Source organism: Amblyomma americanum, chromosome 10 (assembly GCF_052857255.1).
Source record: "Amblyomma americanum isolate KBUSLIRL-KWMA chromosome 10, ASM5285725v1, whole genome shotgun sequence".
Taxonomy (NCBI): Eukaryota; Metazoa; Arthropoda; class Arachnida; order Ixodida; family Ixodidae; genus Amblyomma; species Amblyomma americanum.
The window spans coordinates 95,433,927-95,450,334 of NC_135506.1; the positions used below are offsets into that span (position 1 = coordinate 95,433,927).

Consider the following 16,408-nt stretch of genomic DNA (forward strand, 5'->3'; position numbering starts at 1 on the left):
AAGTTGCAATCTGATTAAGAAAATAAATCCAGAACATGTGCAGCATGCACAGAAGTTAATCAAGATTAACGAAAACGTTGTAGTCCACTGTCATTTAAAACAAAAAAGTCGTGGAAGCCTAGAATGCTTTGGTCAGCACATTATTTATGATCGATAAGGTTTTCAAATGATGTGTGTAATTTCACTTTATTATTTTTGCGACTCCCTGGTGCGTAGTATGCACGTGCAAAATTTTCGCTCCTATCTCATATGTTGTTCTTTTTAAAATAAAAGCTTACTTGCAAGAAGGAACACCGGCCGTATGTTGTTTTCTTGCCTCTTGTTTTCAGTATCATGCAGCGCGTATACTTTAAAACATCAATGTCAGCGAATTAACCATACTTCACTCACATTGCCCTGCTATGCCACCCTTGAAACTGCTGACAGCTGGCACGAAAAAAATTCATCAAATATGGCGGCACTGAAACTTCTAATAAGCTGTCAAAGCGCAATAGCTCATTTTGAGCATTAGATGAATACTGCACTCGATGAGCACATTATCTTGTTATGACAGGAATCAGCAATATTCAAAACTAAAAGGATTGGACCTGTTCACTGCTGGCTGAGCATTAATTTTCTACTACTGAAGATCAGCTTGACACTAGCTTACCACAGATGCGAGAATCGATCCCTGTTTTAGCATTTTTAGGTGAAGCTCAAATCAAGCAATGGAAAAAGCAATTAAAGTAGCCTGTTCAACGCCGACCATCTTACGGTTCCTTTCTTGTCAAATGTTTCCGTTGCAGCGGGCTATGATAAGGCTACACTGTGAAACATGCATCTACAAACTCCGTAGGCCATTCCTTCGCTTTCGAGCAAAAGTACTGCACAGCAAAATGGCGACGGGTCTCTCCACGACCATCGTATGCTGCACCGAAAACTAATACGTTTGGAATATACTTCGGGATATATATAATGTATTTTAAACATATATTTGATTCAAGAATGCACTAAAGATATACCGGAAATAGGTTCCTGATATTTTATGCTTGGTATTCGAAGAATATTTTTAAAACTTGCCAAAAAATCGTCGCTTAAACCATGCTTCAAGCTCGTTTCAAATACGTGAATAAATTTGAGAGTGCGGTTTTAGCATATTGTCATAATATAAATGTGTAGTTTCGTAAATATGAAATCCTTTAATTAGATGTATACGCCACTTACAGCATGTTTCGAGCACGTTTCAAACGCGTGTAAAAATATGAATGCGGTTTTTGCATCTTGTCGGTATATTAAAAGTGTACTTTCGTAAATATGAAATATATTCGTATATACGTCACATAAGTATACGTCACATAAAGCATGTTCAGAGCACGTTTCAAACACATGAATAAATAATTATGCGGTTTTAGCATCTTGTCAATGTATTAAAGCGGCGCTGAAAAAGACTAATAAAGTTCGAGTATGGGTGGGATGTTAAAGTACGCCTCTTCACGAATGCTATCCAGCAAGAAATTTTCTAACGCGCATTGTAGAAGCTGGGTTATCTGTAGTCAAAATTGGAATTTCCGTGTCATCGCGCTTTTCCCTCTCCTCTCTTCACCTTTGCACGCTGGAAGGTCGGCGCTCCTCCGCTGGACCCTCCTCCGGGCGAGAGCTTCCTGACCCACCGCAATTATCAGGCTGGCCGCAATTTTGACTGTCGCAATTATGAGGCTGGCTGGATAACTCCACTAGCTGAACGAATACTAAGGAACTGCAGCCGGGACACCGATCCTATTCCCCGCTGCCCGGTTTGGACTCCGGGCCATCAGGGCCTAGCAGGAAACGAAGCTGCTAAGCCGCCGCGGTGGCTGAGTGGTTATGGCGCTCGGCTGCCGGCCCGAAAGACGCGGGTTCGATCCCGGCCGCGGCGGTCGAATTTCGATGGAGGCGAAATTCTAGAGGCCCGTGTACTGTGCGATGTCAGTGCACGTTAAAGATCCCCAGGTGGTAGAAATTTCCGGAGCCCTTCACTACGGCGTCTCTCATAGCCTGAGTTGATTTGGGACGTTAAACCTCTATAAACCAAACCATAAACCGAAACGAAGCTGCAGACGCGGCGGCCCGAGCACTCATTCACCGGGCGTTCCCATTGACTCCTGAGCACCTGGAACCTGAAGGTAGCTGCTTACTCTCCTTCAAAGCTATCACATCCCATGATAAGGATAGGCACCGCCTCTTCCCGGCCCCCGCAAATGGACTGGGGAAAGCAAACGAACGCGTTCTACTCCGATTATTCACGAACACAATGCCGTTCCCGGCAGTACTAAAACACTTCGATCCCGCGTTCACTGGCAGATGCAAACACTGTTGGGAGGTGGCTGACACCTAACACATGGTTTGGGCTTGCCAGCGCAACTCAGCTCTCTCTCTCCCCCCCCCCCCCCCCAAACCCTACCAGAGAGCAATGGGAGGCGGCCCTGCTTGGCTGTTTTAATCTTCAGCCTTCAGGCCCAAAAGGCTTTGGTCAAGAGGCCTAAGCCGGCGGCTTCGACCAATGGGGCCCCGGAATAAGGACTCCACCCATTGCGGGGCTCTTTAAAGAGCCTCACCTCTTTCATTAAATAAAGTCTTTTCACCACCATCACCACCTGACCCGACGGAGCTACCCGGCTTATTGGCCGCGGCCTTGGTAGTTGCCTGACGTCTGAAGGAATCTAACCAATGGCCACCTCACACCATGTATGCGCAGATGCGAGCTACGAAGGAGGGTGTGAACATGAAAAAGTTGCGGGAACGGCTCGCCAAATTCCTCGCATGATTGTGGGTCCTCTGTTGCATTAGAAGCGTATTATTTGGCTCAGGTTTTCATGACAACAAAATGCAGTGATTGACCGAGTTGATGTGCTTTCCTCGGAAGGTGTTTCAGAGCCTCTTTAAAAGTGTACTTTCATAAATATGAAATTAATTCATTCGAAGTATGCACCACTTAAAGCATGATTCGAGAACGTCTGGAACACGTGAAAAAATGTGTGTGCGGTTTTAGTATCTTGTAAATGTATTAAAAGTGTACTTTCGTAAATAAAAAATAAATTCATTCGAAGTATGCTCCACTTAAAGCATAATTCGAGCACGTTTCAAACACGTGAAAAAAATATGTATGTGGTTTTAGCTTCTTGTCAATGTATTAAAGGTGTACTCTCGCAATTCTGAAACTAATTCCTCTTAAGTATACTCCAATTTTAACACAAGTGCACTCCTTTTAAACATATTTGAAGCACTCTTTTACTTGTCGTAGAACAATCTAGTACTCAAAATTGCGTTTCGGGCAATGACCTTTGCATGTTGGCTGTGTATTGAAAGTGTATTTCTGCATATACGCCATTGATTCGTCCATAGTATACTTCAATTCTAACGAATGAGCTGTCCGCGCAAACGTGTTTTCAGCACACTTCAAGCTGCCGTGTAACAGCTAGTGCACGAAATCGCGTGTCGGGAATGACGTGTTGGCAATGCATTTAAAGTGTACTTTAGTAAATACGAAATTAATGCGTGCATAGTATACTTCCATTCTAAGAAATGGGTAGTCCGTGCCATCATAATTGCAGCACACTTCAAGCTGCCGAGTAACAACCTAGTGCTGAAAATCGCGTTTGTAGGAACGGTGAAAATTCTGCCTTTTCAGTCGTCCATTAATTTGTGTTAACTTCTAGCAGAAAGGCAATCACCACTTATTTAAATTACTTGTTGTGAGTGTGATAGCATTATACAGGCAATGAGGCCATGCGCGCCTACGGGCCCGAACATGCCAGCGAAAAGGACCCCAACTGGCAAGGCCGACCGGCTCCCTTAGACGCCAACGTATTTGTTCGTTGACAGTTCGACTCCTGACCGATGCCTGACGCAAGTTACGACTAACAATTCGATTCTACATAGACCGCAGATTCTGACGCTGCCACTCCGACGCTTGTGCGGCATTTTGGGGGCCCACAGTCTTCGCGCAAAAAGCGCCTCACCGGGCAAGAAAATGTGTCTCCTCTCGGGTGGTATATATAAGCCAAGCCAAGTATGGCTCTTGTCGGAGCAGTTCTTGTTTGCTGATGTCACTTTTCGTCAGCATTTCCTTCTGTGGCGACATCATTTCATTTGAGGCCCCGTCACGCGACCTTCCATGATCATAAACTTCTTGATGAGAACGCGTTTTCTGTGGGATTGTCTTTCTACTGATGCTCATCAGTCATTATCAGCTCAGTCATTACTTCTGATCTTTACAACATTGATCAGTATTTTCCGGTGTACCTGACTAGTACACCTTTTTAAGCCGAGCCGAAGTTAGTATATGTGTAATGCAGGAATGATATATATATATATATATATATATATATATATATATATATATATATATATATATATATATATATATATGTATATATATATATATATATATATATATATATATATATATATTGTAATGTATTTAATGTCTATTTTAGTATATCTTTAATACATAATAAATATGCTAAGCGGACAGAAAATGTATTTTTCATGCATTTCTAAGAATATTCAAAATATTAATCCTAGAATACTTAGAATGCCTTCGTAATGCAACTTAAGCATAGGGACCAAACATGTAAAATAAATATGAAATTAATAAGTGTGTTCGAAATGCATTTCTAGCACAGCCTTTTTTCGCTAAGGGAGGCGCAGCTTGCACAGAAACTAATCAAGATTAACGAAAACGTTGTAGTCCATTGTCATTTAAAACAAAAAATTCGTGGCAGGCTGGAATGCTTGGGCCAGAACATTATTTATGATCGAGCGGGTTTTCAAATGACCTGTGTAATTTCACTCTCTGATTATTGTGACTCCCTGGCGCGTATTCTGCACGTGCAAAATTTTCCCTCCTAACTCATATATTGTTCTTTTTAAAATAAAAGGTTATATGCAAGAAGGAACACCTGCCGTATGTTGTTTTCTTGCCCCTTGTTTTCAGTATCATGCAGCGCGTATACTTTCAAACATCAATGTCAGCGAATTAGCCATACTTCACTCTCATTACCCTGCTATGCCACCCTTGAAACTGCTGACAGGTGGCACGCCAAATCATATATGGCGGCATGAAGCTTCTAATAAGCTGTCAAAGCGCAATTGCTCGTTTCGAGCATTAGATGAATACTGCACTCGAGGAGCACATTATCATGTTATGACAGGAATCAGCAATATTGAAAACTAATAGGATTGGGCCTGTTCACTGCTGGCTGAACACGATTCATGTACTACTGAAGATAAGCTTGACACTAGCTTGCCACAGATGCGAGAATCGATCCCTGTTCTAGCATTTTTAGGTGAAGCTTTAAGAAAACAATTGAAAAAGCATTTAAAGCAGCCTTTACAACGCCGATGATCTTACGGTTCCTTGCTTGTCAAATGTTTGAATAGCAGCGGGCAATGACAAGACTTAACTGTGAAACATGCAGGTACAAATTCCGTAGGTTGTTCCTTCAATATAGAGCAAAAGTAGTGCAGAGAAGAATGGCGACGAGAAGAATGGCGCAGCACGACCATCGTGTGCTGCGCCAAGCCCACAATGAAGACGATCGGTTTCTGCTTCTCTGAGCTTCTGCCCGGTGGTCGCATCTGCAGCTTCATAGTCGTGTAACGAGTTTTCGAAGCATGTCTTGAAAAGATAACAACCCGCCAAGTGGGCCTAGTGGCACGCGAACACATGCCGCTTTTGACGGGATTCTTGCCGACGGCCTGCGGCGGCGAGACTGCCTGAGGGCCTCATTTAGGAACAGGTGTTGACCGAAAGGTCTAATGCACATAATGAAAAAAAAGTGACGCAGCAAGTTGACGTTTGGCTATTATATCCTACTATGCCAGCGTTCTCAGGCGGTATGCACATGTAGACGATGCAGACTTTGACCTCCCCTTTCCGACTTGTCTTCTGAAGAGTTGACCTATCAACTTGAGCGTCAGCACGCACAAGCTCACGACACCGAGACAAGCAACAGGCGCGACCAATCACGGAAAACTTTCCAGAACTACTTCAGCGAAAGTACAGTGTTAATTGTGAAGTGCTTCGTCTATGCAAAGGCTGATTCACCTGGATAACATGTATCTTTTTAAGCGAGCGTGACGCATACATTCGGATCTCAATTAATTTTGCTTCCCTTCCTCGCTGCACATAGCTTCATAATCTCTTCTGACAACAAAACCTGTACTGGTGGTAGTAGTTTTATTAAAAGTAACAGTAAAAAGGAAGGAAAAGATTTTTGCTAGCCCCGGCATCTGCCATCGATACTGAAGCACCTGAGCTGGGGCAGCGGAAATAAAGGATAGCAGGCAGAATGGAGAAATGAAATGAAAGAGGTGAAGGGACAGGAAGAGAGGATAGGGGGAGAAGTAATATGTACAAACTATTTACACAATAAGAAATGTGTCCAGGTTGTGCGCGTGATTAGTTTATTTTAGAGGAATTAAATCACACACGCGCACAGCACTGTGTTAGTTAAAACTGGAGTGGGGCGTCCAGTTATTAATCGTTCAAGGTAGAACTCGCGGAGCATTCGGTCACTGCGTGTAACTACCTGACGGAGAACAGACGGGACGTCAAGCCCGTGTGTTCTAGGAATGCACTGAGGCTCACCAAAGTTCGCTCACGAGTGCGCGCACTGCCCTGCGGCCTTAATAGCGTCTTGATGGAGTCTGGTAGTATGCCCTGCGCCCTATAGGCCGCGAGCATATCGCGACAAGCATTGGCGAACGCGGTACAATGAAGGAGCAGGTGTTGTAGTGTTTCCACTGCACCGCATCCGTCACACACATCACTCGTCGCGATTTCGTGACGCACAAAACCTGTAAAGTCGCAAATTTCTGTTTCGGAAGCACTAAGGCTTCCATTGTCGGAAAAAACCACGTTGGCTGTTTGTCTGAAGCGAGCTACGCTTGCAGAAATAAAATAAATATTGACGCGCTGTTGGTTCTAAACCTATCCGCGCTTGGGTTCCGAACCAGTGGCGGCGCGAACAGACCAGCTTCGCGGGCCACTGTACGGGGGAACTGACCACGTCTCGTGCTTAACCGCCGCTCTCTTGCTGTGTGTGGGGGACGAAGATGACGAAGTGCATCCTTGTGGAACGCTTTCTGTCGGTCTCCCGTTTTTTTCTGTGTGTTTGCGTGTATACTGCGGGGATACCGTCCGCCGTCATACGGCGATGGATCTGAACCCTCCTGGGCATTCGAATGGCCTGGCGGCCTCCTCCTCGAGCTCGTCGAGGAAGCGGTGCAGCCGTCCGAGCGACCCCGACAGCGATGACACCATCGAGTACCTCAGCGAGGCCAGCAGTGAGGATGGCTTTGAGTCTTACCTCAGCTGGAAGACCAAGAGAAGACTTCTAAGAGCCGGATCGACATCCAGTGAGTCTACTGTATAAAAAAAAGTGGCAACATGCAGGCACACACCATCCTCGTCCTTCCTATGCAGCCAACTGAAAACATGAGGCGCCTTAACAGCCATGTCGTCTCGTTAGAACTCGAGGCCCTCGTGCCTAACGAAATCAAAGGCGTTCAAGTGAATTCGCAGAAGAACATTGTAGCCGTTGACGTCCATCATGCGGCTGCGCTGTAACCACTGCGGGCCAGAACTAAGCTCGACGGTTTATCAGTACGTACTCTTATCCCAATCTACAGGGATGAGTCCTCTTCCGGCGTAATCTATGATGTCGACGAGGCTATTACGCGAGATGATTTGCCCATACTCATGAGGCCGGCAAATGAAGGCACCCTAATTCTACGGGTATGACGTGTGGGCAATTGTGGTTGCGTGAAGATTTTGTTCCAAGGCAACAGTCTTCCATCACACGTGAAGGTGGGCCATTTCCGTCAGGCCGTGCGGCCATTTATTCCAAAACCCCTGCAATGCCACAAATGTTTGAAACTGGGTCATGTGAGGGGGTCTGCGACAACACGCGAGTGTGCTATCGTTGTGCCGGAGCTCACAGCGCTGAATCCTGTAATGCACAAGTGCTTAAGTGTTCCAACTGCAACGAGCCTCATGACACCTCACCTAAGATTTGTCCGCGCATAAAAAACGAGCGTGGCGTTTTTTTATTCCGGGACAATTCTACCCACCGTGAAGCTATCGCGACTGTTCGGAAAAGGCGTTCTCGCTGCAAGAAGAACTCATGAAAGTCTATTGTAAAAAGCAACCACATGGACGCGCCCACGGCACCTCGTTCTCAACCTCCTCCCGTGCCGCCACGTACAAGTGTGTCCAGTCCGCGAAATATCGGCAAGGGTAATCAGACCTCTTCGTGTGCGGATGCTTGGCGAGCGCTTCCGCCGTTACGTCCTGCTGAGCCTCCTCAGCGAAAGCCCCCATCGCCGAGCTCACCTGTCTTTAGAGAAGGGCTCCCAGAGCAAGATCGCCAAGCCCTCGTGATCCTTAGGACGGTGGTCGACGCCATTCGCCCTCTGATACAGGCCCTGCAATCGCCAACTGCCCGAAGCGTCTTACTGGTGCTGAACTCTCTGGTTCCAGCACTACAAGATCTTTAAAACAAAATGGCTAGCCAGCTAGCCACGTTTCATGGGGATGTCAGGGGCGCTGCGGTCTTCCAGTGGAACGCAAGAGGCCTAAAGTCACGAATCGCAAGTTTTCGGCAATATGTTTTCAACAACCACTTCCCGATATTAGTCATCTCTGAACCTAACTTATCCCAAGCAATCTGGCTGTCCGGGTACGAGCCCTTTTTTTGCTCCAATATACAGGGAGCGCTGCGAAGTTCTGGTCTACATCCGCACCGAAATAACGTACGTTTGCTGCACAGTTCAACCCCACGATGACAGTCAGTACGTGTGTTTCATAGTCAAAAAAGCATCCATAGAGTTCACACTGATGGCGGCGTCTCTCTCCCCTCCTCTCAATTGGACTGCGAGAGGCTGGACACAATTATGGAGGCAACCCGGGCTCCTTGGATTATTAGCACAGAATTCAACGCCCACCACAAACTGTGGAGAGGTCCTGTAATCAACGCCAGAGGGAGGAATCTGGCCTTATTTGCTTCAGAAAATGAACTTTACGTAATGAATGACTGCAGCCCGACATACCTGCGAGACAATTCATACGTAAGTTGCCTGGATCTGACGCTAGTTTCGGGGTCTCTGCGCTGGCGTGTCCAGTGGTTTTGTGATGCAGAGGCCCACGGTAGTGACCACATACCCACCTACCTGAAGATTCCAGGTCTTGGGGCGTCCGGCCCAGCTAAACACGCGCACATCGATTGGACGGCATTTAAAACTACAATGGAAGAGGCGTGCAAAGAATCCCTCATTTCCAGTTTGGAGGACATTATAGGAACAAAAATGAAGGCTGCTAAAGGCTTCCTCACGACAACTAGAATGCGCACCGAATTTAATGTCGAATTAGACCACCTACGCGCTATTCGTCGGCGTTGAGAAAGACGTTACAGACGGACCAAATGCGTAACGAACCTCAGAGAGGCGCGTCCTTTGCAGACGAAAATGAAGCGACGAATGAACACGGTGGCGGAACAGCGCCGGAGGTACTTCTGTCAATCTCTGGATCATCGAAAGCCCATGTCCCTCATTTTGCGGACAGTGCGGGGGCTTCGAACGCTTCTACAGCAAAGACAGCCTTTCTATACGTTGGCTCTACATCAAAACCGTCACCAGATTGAAGTTGCAACTGACTCCTGCAGGACAATCGCGGGTGCAGTGACTACCTCGGGTTCCCAGCATGTTCCTCCTTCATCACGGGATTCAACGATGGATGTTGCCTTTACTCGTGAGGAACGTGATGCGATGCTGCCCTTGCAGAAAGTCAGCGTTCGTCAGCACCAGGTCTAGACGGCATTACGTATGCTGTGCTGTGCCACCTTGGCCACGACGCGCGTAGAGAGCTACTCAGCCTTTACAACCACTCATGGCAAGACGGAGTTGTTCCTCCCCAGTGGAGATCCAGTCGCATGATACCAATACAAAAACCAGGGAAACCCCCACACGACCTCTCATCATTCAGGCCAATGGCTTTGGCCAGTTGTGTGAGAAAAGTCATGAAAAGAATGCTTATGGCGCGTCTTGAGGGTTACCTTTAGCACAATAATGTGTATCCTAACTCAATGGCGGGTTTCCGACGGGGTCCCTCCTCTATAGACAGCGTCATTGATCTTGTGTCCACAGCACAGCAACAGAAACGCCAGAAGCGCATGTTCGCGGCACTTTTCCTTGATATCAAAGGTACATACAATAACGTGACACATAAGGCAATCCTTTATGATCTAGAGGCTGTTGGAATTGGTGGACTGATGTATAGGTGGATCCAAAGCTATCTGACCAAAAGAACATTTTTTCTTATGTGTGAAGATGGCTCCACACCCGTGCATTACAGCTACTGGGGCGTGCCCCAGGGCGGAGTGTTCAGTCGTACTTTGTTTAATCTATCACTTATAAGATTCTAGCATTACCTACCTAATACCGTCCATATCTCTTTGTATGCCGATGACATCTGCATATGGGCCTCCTCTGTGACGTGTCTCCAGGTGCGAGCAAGACTTCAGAGGGCAGCAACCATAACTTCCTCTTATCTCCGAGAGCAAGGTCTGAGCGGGTCAGCCGAGAAGTGCGCTATAGTGGCATTTAGGCGCAAAAGTATGATTCGTTACCCGCTAACTATTGGCGGTCATGTCATTGTCTATGGTGCATCTCATCGTTTATTAGGAATTGTTATAGATCGGAATTTATCATGGAGCCCGCATTGCAGCATTGTAAAGAGAAAGCTAATCTCTATCACACCTGCTCAGATTTCTTGGCGGTAAATCATGGGGTTTGTCGATTCTAACAATGCTGCAACTCTACAGAGCACTTTTTTGGCATTTTTGCAGTACAGTGCACCAGTGCTTTCCAGAACATTCAAGACGAATTTGCGTGCCCTCCAAACTATACAAGGTCAGGCACTTCGCACATGCCTGGGCCTTCCCCGCAGCGTATCAACAGTTGCTACCATTGCAATCGCCCAGGACTACCCCCTCTCGATATATATAACCCTCGACACCCTGCGGATCCAAACACAGCATCTAACAAGGATTCCCCAGCACCACCTTGTGTCAGTGGCGGATCAAAGACCACACACCGCGTTTTCAAAGGTTATAGCAGCCCACCAGTCGTCCATTCAATCACAGTTCACCCCGGCAGCACGGCCTTCCTCTGCGCTGTGGTGTCTGCGGGAGCCATGCGTGCGCCTTACAATTCCGAGCATAACGAAAAAATCGAACTTATCGACACCGGCCATTAAACAGTTGAGACTCTACCTACTCCACGCCGCATATAGTGACGGCACTCATGTGTATACACATGGATCGGTCTCAGGTACAAGTTTATCCTACGCCGTGGTCCTTCCTGCGAGACAGACCAGTATTATCCAGCAAACTTCGCATTGGATAACCTCCACCGGAACAGAAGTGGCCGCTCTTCGTGCAACTGTGCAGTATACGGGTGCACAGACAACCCACAAATGGGCTGTGTTCTGCGACTCAAAACCACCCCTACAGTGTCTTAATTCTGCTTCGCACCATGGCGATTACGATGAACTCGTAGCTGAATTAAGACATCTCCAATACCAGGCGCAGGAAGAGGGTTATCACATCGTCTTCCAGTGAATACCGGGACACTTTGGCATTGTCGGAAACGACGCAACTGACGCTGCAGATCGAGCGGCTCTCGGCAGTGCCAACATTGTCCAGATACCGTTGACAAGAGCCGACGCAGCAAGACATCTGCGAATGCTTGGCCGAACAGAAGTTTTAGTGTCGTGGTCTTCTACTGGCAACTCCACATGCCGTCTGCACCGCCTAGACCTCTTACTTCAACTCACTCCTCCGTCCGGCCTCTCCCGCTGCGATGCTACGCTGTTGTGTCGCCTGTGGCTGGGAGTGGCGTTCACAAATGCCTACTCCCTCTTAATCGCAAAGGCAGACTCTCCTACGTGTGAGATCTGTGGGTGCAACGAAACTATAGAACACCTTCTTTGTAACTGCCCTCGTTTTCTGCTTGAGTGTGCACTCCTGGCTGCAACACTCCGCCGTTTAGATCCTCGGCCCCTTACTGAAGTCAACATTATGGGTCTTTGGAGTAAGCCTTCATCGCAGAGGACAGTTCTGAAGGCACTTTTCAAATTCTTGAAAGACTCAGGACTGAGTGCAAGGTTGTGAACAATCAGTGTATGCCCTGTTTACCCTGCAATTAATGGCCTCTGGACATGTGGGAAAATGATCATCTCCCTTTGTTCTCTCCCCTCTCTATCTCTCCCTCGGTTCCCCCTTCCCACGTGTAGGGTAGCCTACCGGGCGCTCCCTAGTTAAACTGCCTGCCTTTCCGTTTGTATTTCTTTCTCTCTCTCTCTCTTGCTCTGTGCACTGCACGCCGTTGTCTTCATCAAATTCCATCCGTGAGCAATGAATCCAGAACCCACCGCTATCTCAATGTCCTCTTATGGTGCGTTGAGGGGTCCCAAAGTTTTACATTGCGGTACCACTAAGGTCCACAATCACCGATTTCGCCGATCTTTGCCTAAGGCCTAACATTGAAACATTGAAACCCTAGCATTTAACTAAAAGCGAAATGAAACAGGACATGCTGGCGCGCATAATTTACTTTTGGCTAAGATGGCAAAATCCGCTGTAATTTTTTTTCTGCTCTCGGTTGCTATCACAAACCGTACCAGTTTCGAAAATACAGTTTAAGCTAAAGCGAAGCCCTAAACGGTGCGAAGTCAACTATACCTTCTCCTGCACCTCCTTGTGTCAACGTCTCTCGGAACCGCCAGTGGTATTCGAATCCAGCCCAGCATTTGTCAGTTCACGCGGCTGAAGAAGCTTCGCCCACGTTGAAATCTCAGCATGAATACAAAGCAACCAGCTAAGTATAAAGGCGGTACGTACATGAATGGCCGCGCAGATGACGCATGAGTACATGGGTACGAATAGGGAGTGCGATAAGTTGTTTGAGAGCTCGGCATGAAACAAGGTCCTGTCCATCGTGTTGCTTATTGCCCCAGTTCTCTTGTGCGGAGCGGCGCGACCCTTGAGCTCGCTGCAAAGCCAGAGGTGAAATGAAACAAAGCAGAGAGCTCAAGCTACGGCATGCATTACTCAAAAGCTCGTGTTAGGATATAAATTCTCGAAACAACAATAAGCATGAGCGTACCACACGAACCCTTGGCATATAGCTATATCTTACTTTAGCACGCAGCATATAGCTGAAATATTTCTCTGTCTATGATTTGCGCCCTTTATACACAAATGCATTTTAATCTTTATCACGCATTTCAATAGTACATCTGTCGATTTTATGTTTGCCAACTAATTGTCGATACACGGGTTTTTTTCCGAAATAATGAGTGGTGAAGGCTCTTCTATAATTTTTTCTGCTGGAAGGAATTCGGAGCAAAAGGTTCGCCATGAGCTACAAACTTTGGTAGCGCACATAGAAAACTGAATAAAAATAAGAATCCTGCAGCGTACGCATGCGCCGAAGGGACGACGGCGGCTGCGACAAAACACTGGTTTGAGGCATATACCCGTCCCCGCACGTCACCAGTTGCATGTTATTAGCCGGCGCCAGGCGTGGCTTGGGTTTCTCTCAGTTAATAGGCATAGTTTACTGAATTTGATGAGCACTATATGATGAATAATTGTTGCATGAGCTGCATACGCTGATGCCTTGGTATATATTACGAAAATCAGAAAGCATAGTTTTGATGTTCTTCTTTGCAAGAATTGACCATCTGACGGCAGGGCATTTACGAAAGCAGCGGTATATGAGAAGTCACATGTTTGATCTACTTTAATTTTATTGCTTATATCTTGCTTTGGTATTGATATTTCCTTATATATTTGGAATAAAAGAAAAATAACATAAAAAGAGAATAAACTGTCCAGTGATATGCATGAGTAAAAACTTTCCTGAGAACAGATGTATACTTTAATGTTTTATTCCACTATTGGTAGGGCGCTCTCTAGACCCGGTACTCTAGAATTGGATTACAAAATCCTGTATATTCTCAAGGGTTTCGAGTCGTGAGCAATAACGGTAAAGTTTCGCGAAATATTAATTCCAAGCTTGGAACTTCGCAAAATGTCGCCAAACCTCACGACAGATTTCGATGGCAGCATAGCTCTGCCTTTACACTTGAATTCAGTGAAGTCGTGGGGCCGTATTTTCTAGCGATTCACTCCGTTTTCTGCCCCTTTGGTCTTCTTGCCTCGGCTGCTGCTCCGAGTGACGTAGGCAGTGGGAGAAGACTTCACACTAGTGTTAGCAAAAACACGCCCATGACACCATGTACCTGCAGAGTTATGCCCCCCGCTAATGTCGCATCGGCGGACCAGATCTGGCGCTGAACAATGATGGAGCACCACGATGTTTTTGACAGGCCTGACAAGCATTACCGGTGCATATCCCTAGAAAACGAAATTGCGTATCGTTCCTGCGACTAATTGGCGCAGCACAGCCTATATGACTCTGCGAGGCTGTGTGCGGCAGTACGACGGTGACACCCGGCAGCACAGCAACCTCAACAGACATGTCTGTAATTAGCCGTTTTCTTTTCACTTGCAATAGCATTCCATTTGGTGAAACAACGGCGAAGTAAAACAAAAAAAAAGCAATGAACCGTTACAAAATACAGCCCCTTATGTCTTGTTCAACCCCCTGTGCTACGAACGACGCGGACTACGAGACGACCCTTTCAGGAGTTGAGGTATTACAAGCAGTCACATTGCAAATATGTACAACGCACCTAAAGGAGTGGGGCGTTAACGAGACGTGCTACTAATGCGCACGTCTTCAAGTCTTATGCGTCTTCTAGATGTCTTTGCTGTCTTGAGCTACAATGTCTATGTGGGCTCGCTCGCTGCGACACTGATCTTATAATTGTTTCATTATCCATGCCTAGCACCAGTCGCAATTGCCACGTGGTAAACAAAGTGGCGCTTTGTCCCGTTCCCTTCCTTGTGTTCTGTGTGTGTTCGCGCCTAGTACCAAAGATGAATTGTGACCAATTCGCCCAAAAATACGTTCTATTAAATAAAGTGGATTCGCGGGCGCCTACTGGGAAAATTTAATCACAGTAAACAGTGAACAGGAAGCAGTCGTTGTCCAAGACATGTGCAGAGTGCAGTAGGACGTACCGGCAGATTCTTTTATGCTGATTCGCTCTTTTCCGCAATTAGTTCTCCTGTGGAATAAGGAGGAGACTAATTGAGTTCTATTACGTTTGCCGATGACAAGGCTCTCCTGGCGTTGTGATAGATGGACTGGAAATTGTTGAGAGTCTCAGAGGCATTTTTTAACACGAGAAATTTTCGTGCACACACCTGCTGCTCGGAGCGGGGAGCTTCCCTCGCCAATATATTTCTACCGGAAGAAATCAAAATGCGGGAACATACACAATTAATGGCTAGTGTTCAAAATAAACAGTCGTGACGGTAGAGAAGCCGGATTGAAGAGCGCAGCAATGCCTTTCTTTTCACTAATTGGATAACATGTTTGGAAGCTTTGTGTCTGTTTGCTTCTATTGATTGCTTCATATTTGACACCACGGCTGTATGCGATGCTGATTTGAGACCGAAAGTAACTTAAGAGCAACAAACAATAATTTACAGAAAACAGATATGTGAAAAGAACAAGAAACAGAAAATAATGGGAGTGCCAGTGTTTCAGTAACAGTTAAATATTCGAAGGCTCCAGGAACAAAACTGTCTAAACAGATTCCCATTGCTAATAATTTCTTCTTGTTTTTATGCCTAAAAGCCAGAATACCATATAGGAGATTGGGGTGAATTTAAATTCTTATTTGGCTCCAATTACGCAAGGTAATTTTGTGAAAGTGCACGGTAAAGCCGTTTTTTGTTCGACATTGATGGAGTACCGTTTTAACTCATTATGCGAATACAAAGGTTTTAGGACGCAATTTTGAAAGCTATATGCCATATAAATGTCACAGATGCCTTCCTAGCGAATTTCACTTGTCTTTTTACCGTCTGCATACAGCGGCTTTGTCGAGATGCATTGTAGCGCGATTTTTCCCCTCCTTTTACTGCTTTCCTCTGCTTTTGTGGAGTGAGTATGCGTCATCTGCATGAGCATGAGGGTCTCTAGGAAATGAACAAGCGCTGAATTTTAGAGGCCAGATAGGAAGAGATATAGCACTACAAATAATGAGTACATGTTCTGCTTTCTGTTTTCGGTAGGATCAAAAAGTGCCTCTTTAAACAGCCGTGCACAGCCAGACCATAGCGGTACAAATTCGTTTGTACAAATCGGTTAATTTTTTCTTCTCGACTTTGGTTGCGGGGATCTTCTTGCACTCACTGTCTCCAGAATCGGCCGTTGCGCACGTCAATCGATAACAGTCGAATGAAGCCAC

At 46.2% G+C, this 16,408-nt stretch overlaps 1 long non-coding RNA gene across 5 annotated transcripts in view; it reads left to right on the forward strand.

Annotated features, from left to right (window-relative positions):
• LOC144107057 (uncharacterized) overlaps nt 1–16,408 on the forward strand; it is a 74,881-nt gene that overhangs the window by 33,940 nt on the left and 24,533 nt on the right. For 4 of the 5 annotated variants that reach the window (XR_013309204.1, XR_013309205.1, XR_013309206.1 and 1 more), the window contains exon 1: nt 16,005–16,101. The exons of the other annotated variant lie outside the window; for it this stretch is intronic. This is a non-coding gene — a long non-coding RNA (uncharacterized LOC144107057). Of the gene's footprint in view, nt 1–16,004; nt 16,102–16,408 lie in introns of those variants that run through there. 5 annotated transcript variants of the gene reach the window in all.